This window comes from Cupressus sempervirens, chromosome 5 (genome assembly GCF_028749045.1).
Source record: "Cupressus sempervirens isolate cs-2001-9-10 chromosome 5, ASM2874904v1, whole genome shotgun sequence".
Lineage (NCBI taxonomy): Eukaryota > Viridiplantae > Streptophyta > Pinopsida > Cupressales > Cupressaceae > Cupressus > Cupressus sempervirens.
The window spans coordinates 149,828,098-149,837,635 of NC_143122.1; positions in this window are offsets into that span (position 1 = coordinate 149,828,098).

A 9,538-nucleotide genomic window follows, 5' to 3' on the forward strand; every position below is an offset into this window, starting at 1 on the left:
ATTACCCATTCAAATATGACCTTAGGGGTCATAGAACCCCTAGGGACATATGTTATCGTTTAATGGGTCAAAGAGAGTCATAAGTCACCCTATGACCCCCTTTGACACATATGAACAATTCAAATATATCCCTAAGAGTCTTAGAACCCTTAGGGACATATGTCATCATTTAAAGGGTCAAAGGGACCTATGACCCCCTTTGACTCATATGAACAATTCGAATATATCCCTAGGGTTTCTAAGACCCATAGAGACATATGTTGTCGTTTAATGAGTCAAAGGGGGTCAAAGGTCACCCTATAATCCCTTTTGACCCAAATGACCCATTCGAATATGTTCCTATGGGTCCGAAGACCCCTAGCGACATATGTCATCATTTAATGGGTCAAAGTGAGTCGTAGGTCACCCTTTGACCCCCTTTGACCCATATGACCCATTCAAATATGTTCCTAGGGGTCCGAGGACTGCTAGCAAGATATGTCTTCATTTAATGGGTCAAAAAGTGTCATAAGGCACCTTATGACTCCTTTTGACCCATATAAATAATTCGAATATGTTCATAGGGGTTATATGACCCCTAGAGACATATGTCATCGTTTAATGGGTCAAAGGGGGTGATAGGTCACCCTATGACCCCGTTTGACCCATATGAACAATTTGAATATGTCCCTAGGGGTTTTAGGACACCTAGCGACATATGTCATCGTTTAATCGGTCAAAGGAGGGCATAGGTCACCCTATGACCCCCTTTGACCCATATGACCCATTCAAATATGTTCCTAGGTGTTTGAGGACCCTTAGCGACATATGTTGTCATTTAATGAGTTAAAGAGGGTCATAGGGCACCCTATGACCTCCTATGACCAATATGAACAATTAGAATATGTCTTTAGGGGTCGAAGGAACCCTATTTACATATGTTGTCATTTAATGGGTCAAAAAGTGTCATAGGTCACCCTATGACCCCCTTTGACCCATATTAAGGATTTGAATATGTCTCTATTGGTTATAGGACCCGTAGAGACATATGTCATCGTTTAATGGGTCAAAGGAGGTCATAGATTACCCTATGACCCCCTTTGACCCATATGAATGATTCAAATATGTCCTTAGGTGTCCTAGGACCCCTAGGGATATATGTCATCGTATAATGGGTCAAAAGGTGTCATAGGTCACCCTATGACCCCCTTTGACCCATATGAACGATTTGAATATGTCCCTAGGGGTTATAGGACCCCTAATAATATATGTCATCATTTAATGGGTCAAATGGGGTCATAGGTCACCCTATGACTCCCTTTGACCCATATGAAAAATTTGAATATGTGCCTAGGGGTTATAGGACCCGTAGAGACAAATTTCGTCATTTAATAGGTCAAAGGAGATCATAGGTCACTCTACGACCCGCTTTGACCCATATGAACCATTCGAATATGTTCGTAGGGATCCGCAGATTTGTAGCGACATATGTCGACATTTAATGGACTAAAAGTGGTCATAGTTCACCCTATGACCCCCTTTGACCCATATGAACGATTTGAACATATCTATAGGGGTCTTAAGACCCCTAGGGACATATGTCATCTTTTAATGGGTCAAAGGGTGTCATAGGTCACCCTATGACCCCCTTTAACCCATATGAACGATTCGAATATGTTTGTAGGGGTTATAGGACCCCTAGTGACATATGTCATCGTTTAAGGGGTCAAAGGGGGTCATAAGTCACCCTATGACCCCCTTTGACCCATATGAACAATTTTAATATGTCCCTAGAGGTTCTAAGACCCTTAGAGACATATGTCATTTTTTAATGGGTCAAAGGGGGTCATAGGTCACCCTATGACCCCCTTTGACCCATATGACCCATTCAAATATGTTTCTAAGGGTCCGAAGACCCCTAGCGACATATGTCATCGTTTAATATGTCAAAGAGGGTCACAGGTCACCCTATGACCCCCTTTGCCCCATATGAACAATTCAAATATGTCCTTAGAGGTCCGAGGGCCCCTAGCGACATATGTTATTATTTAATGGGTCAAAGAGGGTTATAGGTCACCCTATGACCCTCTTTGACTCATATTACCCATTCGAATATGTCTCTAGGGGTCTTAGAACCCTTAGAAACATATGTTGTCGTTTAATGGGTCAAAGAAAGTCATAGGTCACCGTATGACCCCCTTTGACCCATATGAATGATTTAAATATGTCCCTATGGGTCCTAGGACCCCTAGGGACATATGTCATTGTTTAATGGGTGAAAAGGTGTCATAAGGCACCCTATGACCCCCTTTGACCCATATGAACATTTCAAATATGTCCTTAGGGGTCTCAGGTCCCCTAAGGACATATGACATCGTTTAATGGGTGAAAAGTTGTCATAAGTCACCCTATGACTCCCTTTCACCCATATGAATGATTCGAATATGTCCTTACGGGTTATAGGAACTTTAGACACATATGCTATCGTATAATGCGTCAAAGGGGGTCATAGGTCACCCTATGACACTCTTTAACCCAAATGAATGATTCAAATATGTCCCTAAGGGTTCTAAGACCCCTACGTACATATGTCATCGTTTAATGGGTCAAAGGGTGTCATAGGTCACCCTATGACCCCCTTTGACCTGTATGAACGATTTGAATATGTCCCTCGGGGTTATAGGACCCCTAGAGACATATGTTGTCATTTAAAGGGTCAGAGGAGGTCATAGGTCACCCTGTGACCCCTTTTGACCCATCTAAACAATTCTAATATGTCCCTAGGGGTTTTAGGACCTTTAGGGACATATGTTATTGTTTAATGGGTCAAAGAAAGTCATAGGTCACCCTATGAACCCCTTTGACCTATATCAGCCATTCGAATATGTTCCCAGGGGTCCGAGGACCTTTAGCGACATATGTCATCGTTTAATGGGTAAAAAGGGGCCATAAGTGACCCTATGACCCCCTTTGACCCATATGAATGATTTGAATATATCCTTAAGGATCCTAAGACCCCTAAGGACATATGTCATCGTTTAATGGGTCAAAGGGGGTCATAAGTCATCCTATGACCCCCTTTGAACCATATGAATGATTCGAATATGTCCCTAGGGGTTCTAGGATCCCTAGAGACATGTCGTGTTTTAATGGGTCAAAGGGAGTCATAGGTCACCCTATGTCCCTCTTTGACCCATATGATCTATTCGAATATGTTCTTAGGGGTCCGAGGATCCCTAGCGACATATGTCGTCATTTAATCGGTTAAAGAGGGTCATAAGACACCCTATGACCTCTTTTGAACCATATTACCCATTGAATATGTCCCTAGGGGTTCTATGACCCTTAGAGACATATGTTATCATTTAATGGGTCAAAGAGAGTCATAGGTCACCTTGTGACCCCCTTTGACCCTTATTACCCATTCGAATATGTTCCTAGGGGTCCTAGAACCCCTAGAGACATATGTCATCGTTTAATGAGTCAAAGGAAGTCATAGGTCACCCTATGACCCCCTTTGACCGATATGAACGATTCGAATATGTCCATTGGGCTCTTAGAATCCCTAAGGACATATGTCCTCGTTTAATGAGTGAAAGGGGGTCATAGATCAACCTATGACCCCCTTTGACTCATATGAACAATTCGAATATATCCCTAGGTGTTCTAGGACCCCTAAAGACATATGTCATCTTTTAATGGGTCAAAGAGGGTCATAGGTTACCCTATGACCCCTTTTGAACCATATGAACCATTCAAATATGTTCCTAGGGGTCCAAGGACCCCTAGCGACATATGTCATCATTTAACGGGTCAAAGAGGGTCATAGGTCACCCTATGACCCCCTTGGACTCATATGACCCATTCTAATATGTTCCTAGGCTTCCGAAGACCCCTAGAGACATATGTCATCGTTGAATGGGTCAAAAGGTGTCATCATGCATCAAATGACTCCCTTTGACCCATATAAACGATTCAAATATGTCCCTATGGGTTATAAGAACCCTAGAGACATATGTCATCATTTAATGGGTCAAAGGGGGTCATAGATCACCCTATGACCCCCTTTGACCCATATGAACAATTCAAATATGTCTCTAAGTGTTTTAGGGCCCCTAGTGACATATGTCATCGTTTAATGTGTCAAAGGGGGGCATAGGTCACCCTATGACCCCCTTTGACCCATATGACCCATTCGAATATGTTCCTAGGGGTTCGAAGACCCCTACCGACATATGTTATTTTTTAATGGGTCAAAGAGGGTCATAGGGCACCCTATGACCCCCTTTGACCCATATGAATAATTCAAATATATCCTTAGGTGTCCAAGGAACCGTAAGGACATATGTCATCATTTAATGAGTCAAAGGGTGTCATAGGTCACACTATGACCCCCTTTGACCCATATGAACTATTTGAATATGTCCCTAGGGGTTATAGGACCCGTAGAGACATTTGTCATCATTTAATGGGTCAAAGGGGGTCATAAGTCACCCTATGACACCCTTTGACCCATATGAACAATTAGAATATGTCCCTACGGGTTCTAAGACCCCTAAAGACATGTCATCATTTAATAGATCAAAGGGTGTCATAGGTCACCCTATGACCCCCTTTGACTCATATGACCCATTCAAATATCTTTTTAATGGTCTGAGGACATCTAGCGACATATGTCATCATTTAATGGGTTAGAGGGTCATAGGTCACCCTATGACCCCTTTTTACCCATATGAACGATTCGAATATATCCCTAGGGGTCCTAGGACCCCTAGGGGCATATGTCATCATTTAATGTGTCAAAAGGGGTCATACGTCACCCTATGACCCCCTTTGACCCATATGAAAAATTCGAATATGTCCCTAGGGGTTAGAGGACCGTTAGAGACATATATCATCGTTTAATCGGTCAAAGGGGTTCATAGGTCACCTTATGACCCCCTTTGATACATATGACGCATTCGAATATGTTCCAAGGGGTCCAAGGATCTCTAGCGACATATATCGACGTTTAATGAGTCAAAAGTTTTCATAGGTCACCCTATGACCCCCTTTGACCCATATGAACGATTCGAATATATCCCTAAAGGTCTTAGGACCGCTAGGGACATATGTGGTCTTTTAATTGGTTCAAAGGGTATCATAGGTCACCCTATGACTCCTTTTGACCCATATGAATGATTTGAATATGTCCATAGGGGTTATAGGACCCTTAGAGACATATGTCCTCGTTTAATGGGTCAAAAGGGGTCATAAGTCACCCTATGACCCCCTTTGATCCATATGAACAATTCGAATATGTCCCTAGTTCTAAGATCCTAAGGATATATGTCATCTTCTAATGGGAGAAAGGGGGTCATTGGTCACCCTATGACCCCCTTTGAACCCTACTAACAATTTGAATATTCCCTAGGGGTTCTAGGACCCCTATAGACATATGTCATCGTTTAATGGGTCAAAGAGGATCATAGGTCACCTTCTGACCCCTTTTGACCCATATAACCCATTCGAATATGTTCTTAGAGGTCCAATGACCCCTAACGACATATGTTGTCATTTAATTGGTCAAAGAGGGTTATAAGTCACCTTATAACCTCCATTGACCCATATTACCCATTCGAATATGTCACTATGGGTTCAAGGATCCCTAGAGACATATGTTGTTATTTAATGGGTCAAAAAGAGTCATAGGTCACCTTGACACCCCCTTTGACTCATATTATCCATTCGAATATGTCTCTAGGGGTCTTAGAACCCCTAAGAACATATGTCATCATTTAATGAGTGAAAGGAGGTCATAGGTCACTCTATGACCCCCTTTGACCCATATGAATGATTCAAATATGTCCCTATGGGTCCCAGGACCCTTAGGCACATATGTCATCGTTTAATGGGTCAAAAGGTGTCATAAGGCACCCTATGACCCCCTTTGACCCATATGAATGATTCGAATATGTCCTAGGGGTCTTAGGACCCTTAGGGACATATGTTATCATTTAATTGGTCATAGGGGGTCATAGGTCACCCAATGACCCATTTTGACCCATATGGCCCATTCGAATACGTCCCTAGGTCCCTTAGAGACATATGTCATCGTTTAATGGGTCAAAGGGGGTCATAGGGCACCTTATGACCCCCTTTGACCCATATGAGCAATTCAAATATGTCCTTAGGGGTCCCAGGTCCCCTAAGGACATATGTTGTCGTTTAATGGGTCAAAAGGTGTCATAGGTCACCTTATGACCCCCTTTGACCCGTATGAACGATTTGAATATGTCCCTAGGGTTTATAGAACCCCTAAAGACATATGCCGTTTAATGGGTCAAAGGGCGTCATAGGTCACTCTCTGACCCCCTTTGATCCATATGAATGATTCAAATATGTCCCTATGGGTCTTAGGACCCCTAGGGACATATGTCATCATTTAATGGGTCAAAGGGTGTCATAAAGCACCCTATGACCCCCTTTGACCTATATGAACGATTCAAATATGTCTGTAGGGTTCTTAGGACCCCTACGGACATATGTCATCGTTTAATGTGTCAAAAGGAGTCATAGGTCACCCTATGACCCCCTTTGACCTATATGGCCCATTCGAATATGTCCTTGGGACCCTTAGGGACATATGCCATCATTTAATGGGTCAAAGGGGGTCATAGGGCACCCTATGACCCCCTTTGACCCATATAAACAATTTGAATATGTCCTTAGGGGTCCCAGGTCTCCTAAGGATATATGTCATCGTTTAATGGGTCAAAGGGTGTTATAGGTCACCCTATGATTCCCTTTGACCCATATGAACAATTCGAATATGTCCCTAGGGGTCTTGGGACCCCTAGGGACATATGTCGTCGTTTAATGATTCAAAGGGTGTCATAGGTCACCCTATGACCCCCATTGACCCGTATGAATGATTTGAATATGTCCCTAGGGGTTATAGGACCCCTAGAGACATATCTCATCATTTAATGGGTCAAAGGGGGTCAAAGGTCACCCTATCACCCCCTTTGACCCATATGAACAATTCGAACATGTCCCTAGGGGTTATAGGACCCCTAGAGACATATGTCATCGTTTAATGGGTCAAAGGGAGTCATAGGTCGCCCTATGACCCCCTGTGACCATTATGACCCATTCGAATATGTTCTTAGGAGTCTGAGGACCTCTGGCGACATATGTCATTATTTAATGGGTCAAAGGGGGTCATAGGTCACCCTATGACACCCTTTGACCCATATGAACGATTCAAATATATCCTTAAGGGTCCTATGAGCCCTAGGGACATATGTCATTGTTTCATGGGTCAAAGGGTTTCATAGGTCACCCTATAACCCACTTTGACCTATATGAACGATTCAAATATGTCCTTAGGGGTTATAGGACCCTTAGAGACATGTGTCATCGTTTAATGGGTCGAAGGGGGTCTTAAGGCACTCTATGACCCCCTTTGACCCATATGAACGATTTGAATATGTCCCAAGAGGTTCTAAGACTCCTAGCGACATATGTCATCATTTAATGGGTGAATGTCATGTCCCCTATTCAAATAATAATAAAAAAAAACTTTGCTAAGGCAGACAGGCTCCAAAAAGGTGAAGTCGGAAAAAAGGGGCTAATCTTTGGAAACCAATGGACTAATAAATAAAAATTATTATTAAATTATATTTTATTAACCCCTCTTGGACGTGAGTTAGGGTTATGCCCTCTTTAAAAGGGGTTTGGAGGCATTTTGGACTCATTCCAGAACTTGATTTTTGCTAATTTTCTTGTTGTTCTTCAGAGGCTGCCAAACCTGTGGAGAAGGAGACCCAAGAATGGGAGTTTTTAGGTTTTCAGGAAGGCTAAGGATGGGAGTTTGAAGCCATTCCATGTGCATGCTCATACAGAGTTTACCTTTGTGCTGAATAGTGCCGATTTGTGGATTTTCGGGGTTGTTTTTTGTTTGAGTTTGGTATTTTCAATTGAGTGTTTCATATCAGTTTGGGTTTCTGCTATATTTCAGACTTTAAGATGTTAAAATAGAGCTGAATATATGTTTTGGGTTATGATTAAACTTCTGAGATAGTTTATGAGTGTTTTTGTGGTGTTTCCAGGCATTGTTTGTTAATTTCGGGAGCCCGATTGAGCATAGTTTTGTCCTACATTTGTGAGCTGTTGTGTAAAGGCTATACAAATATGGAAATGTCATTTTGTAGGCTGTTATACTGCTGAAATTTTTGTAAAAATGTCCATTCTCAGATTTATTAGTAATTTGTGAAGTTGTGATGTTTTTTGGGCACTAATTTGGACATACCCGATTTGGGTTTTATTGGGAAATTGGTTGATCTTTGTAATATTGGTTGTTTGATTTTAAAGATCTAATTTGAGGCCGGAAATACCATGTAAAATCAGTAAAGGGACATTCCAGTGGTATCAGAGCCATGATCTTGCCAGCCTGAGGGTTTGTAGAAGTTGCATGTTAGTTTTAATAACTACCCAGATCTTGCATGTCAGTTTTGACAACTACCCAGATCTTGCATGTCATATTTTATGGTTGCATGTTGCTTCTAATTAGTTTCATGTCAAAATTTATGATCGCATGCAACTAAGTGAAAGAGAAAAAAGATATTTGCAGCGAGAAAAGAATAAATTTTTTTTGATCAAACCCCCAGTTGAAAGCAAAAGTACAAAATCCAAGGAAGAAAAAAGTATGGCTGATCCAGATGAGATGGCAAAGAAATTCTTCCAAGACATCCAAAATACTCAGAAGCAAACAGTGGATGGTTTGGCGAAAACTAGAGAGGCTTTGCGAATATTGACAGAAAAATTACAAGGAGTTGCATCTATTAATGAGAAAGGGAGCACTTCAGAGGAGCCAAGAAATGGGAGATCCACACCATCTAAATCAACCAAAACTATTTTCTTGCCTGCAGATGAGCCACCAGTACCAAATCCAGCCATTAATCTAGTGGAAGAGGTTACAGGTAACTTGATTACATTAAGAGCTACTTATAATGGCTTAGATGATGACTTTCGTAGTTCAGTTCCTTTTAGAGAATATGTGGATATAATGAACACTTTGATGCCCAAGAAAGAGAACAGGAGGGAGCATGACACAAGTGGAAGAGAGATCAAAAATAAAATAAGCAAGTTTATAGCACCTACTTTTGATGGAACAAATAAAATTTCAGCTAGAGCATGGCTACAAAAATTACAAACTTTCTTCACACTTAACCCCATGAAAGAGAGTGATGCTGTCCAATTTGCAAGTCTACACTTGGAAGATGCAGCCTATGATTGGTGGTATCATGGAATGACTACTCAAGGTCACAATCAGGTAACTACATTTAAAGATTTCAGTCAAAGAGTGATAGATAGATTTGACCTCAAGGATGATGAAGAGTACTTTAAAGAATTGTCAAAGTTGAAGCAAACCAAATCAGTTAATGAGTATATAGAAGAATTTTAAAAAGTGGCTGTTATGGTACCTGATATGAGTGAAAAGAGGATTGTATATCTTTTTCTTGATGGTTTAGAAGATTCTGTTAAGGGTTTGGTTAAGGCTTTCTCACCCTCAACC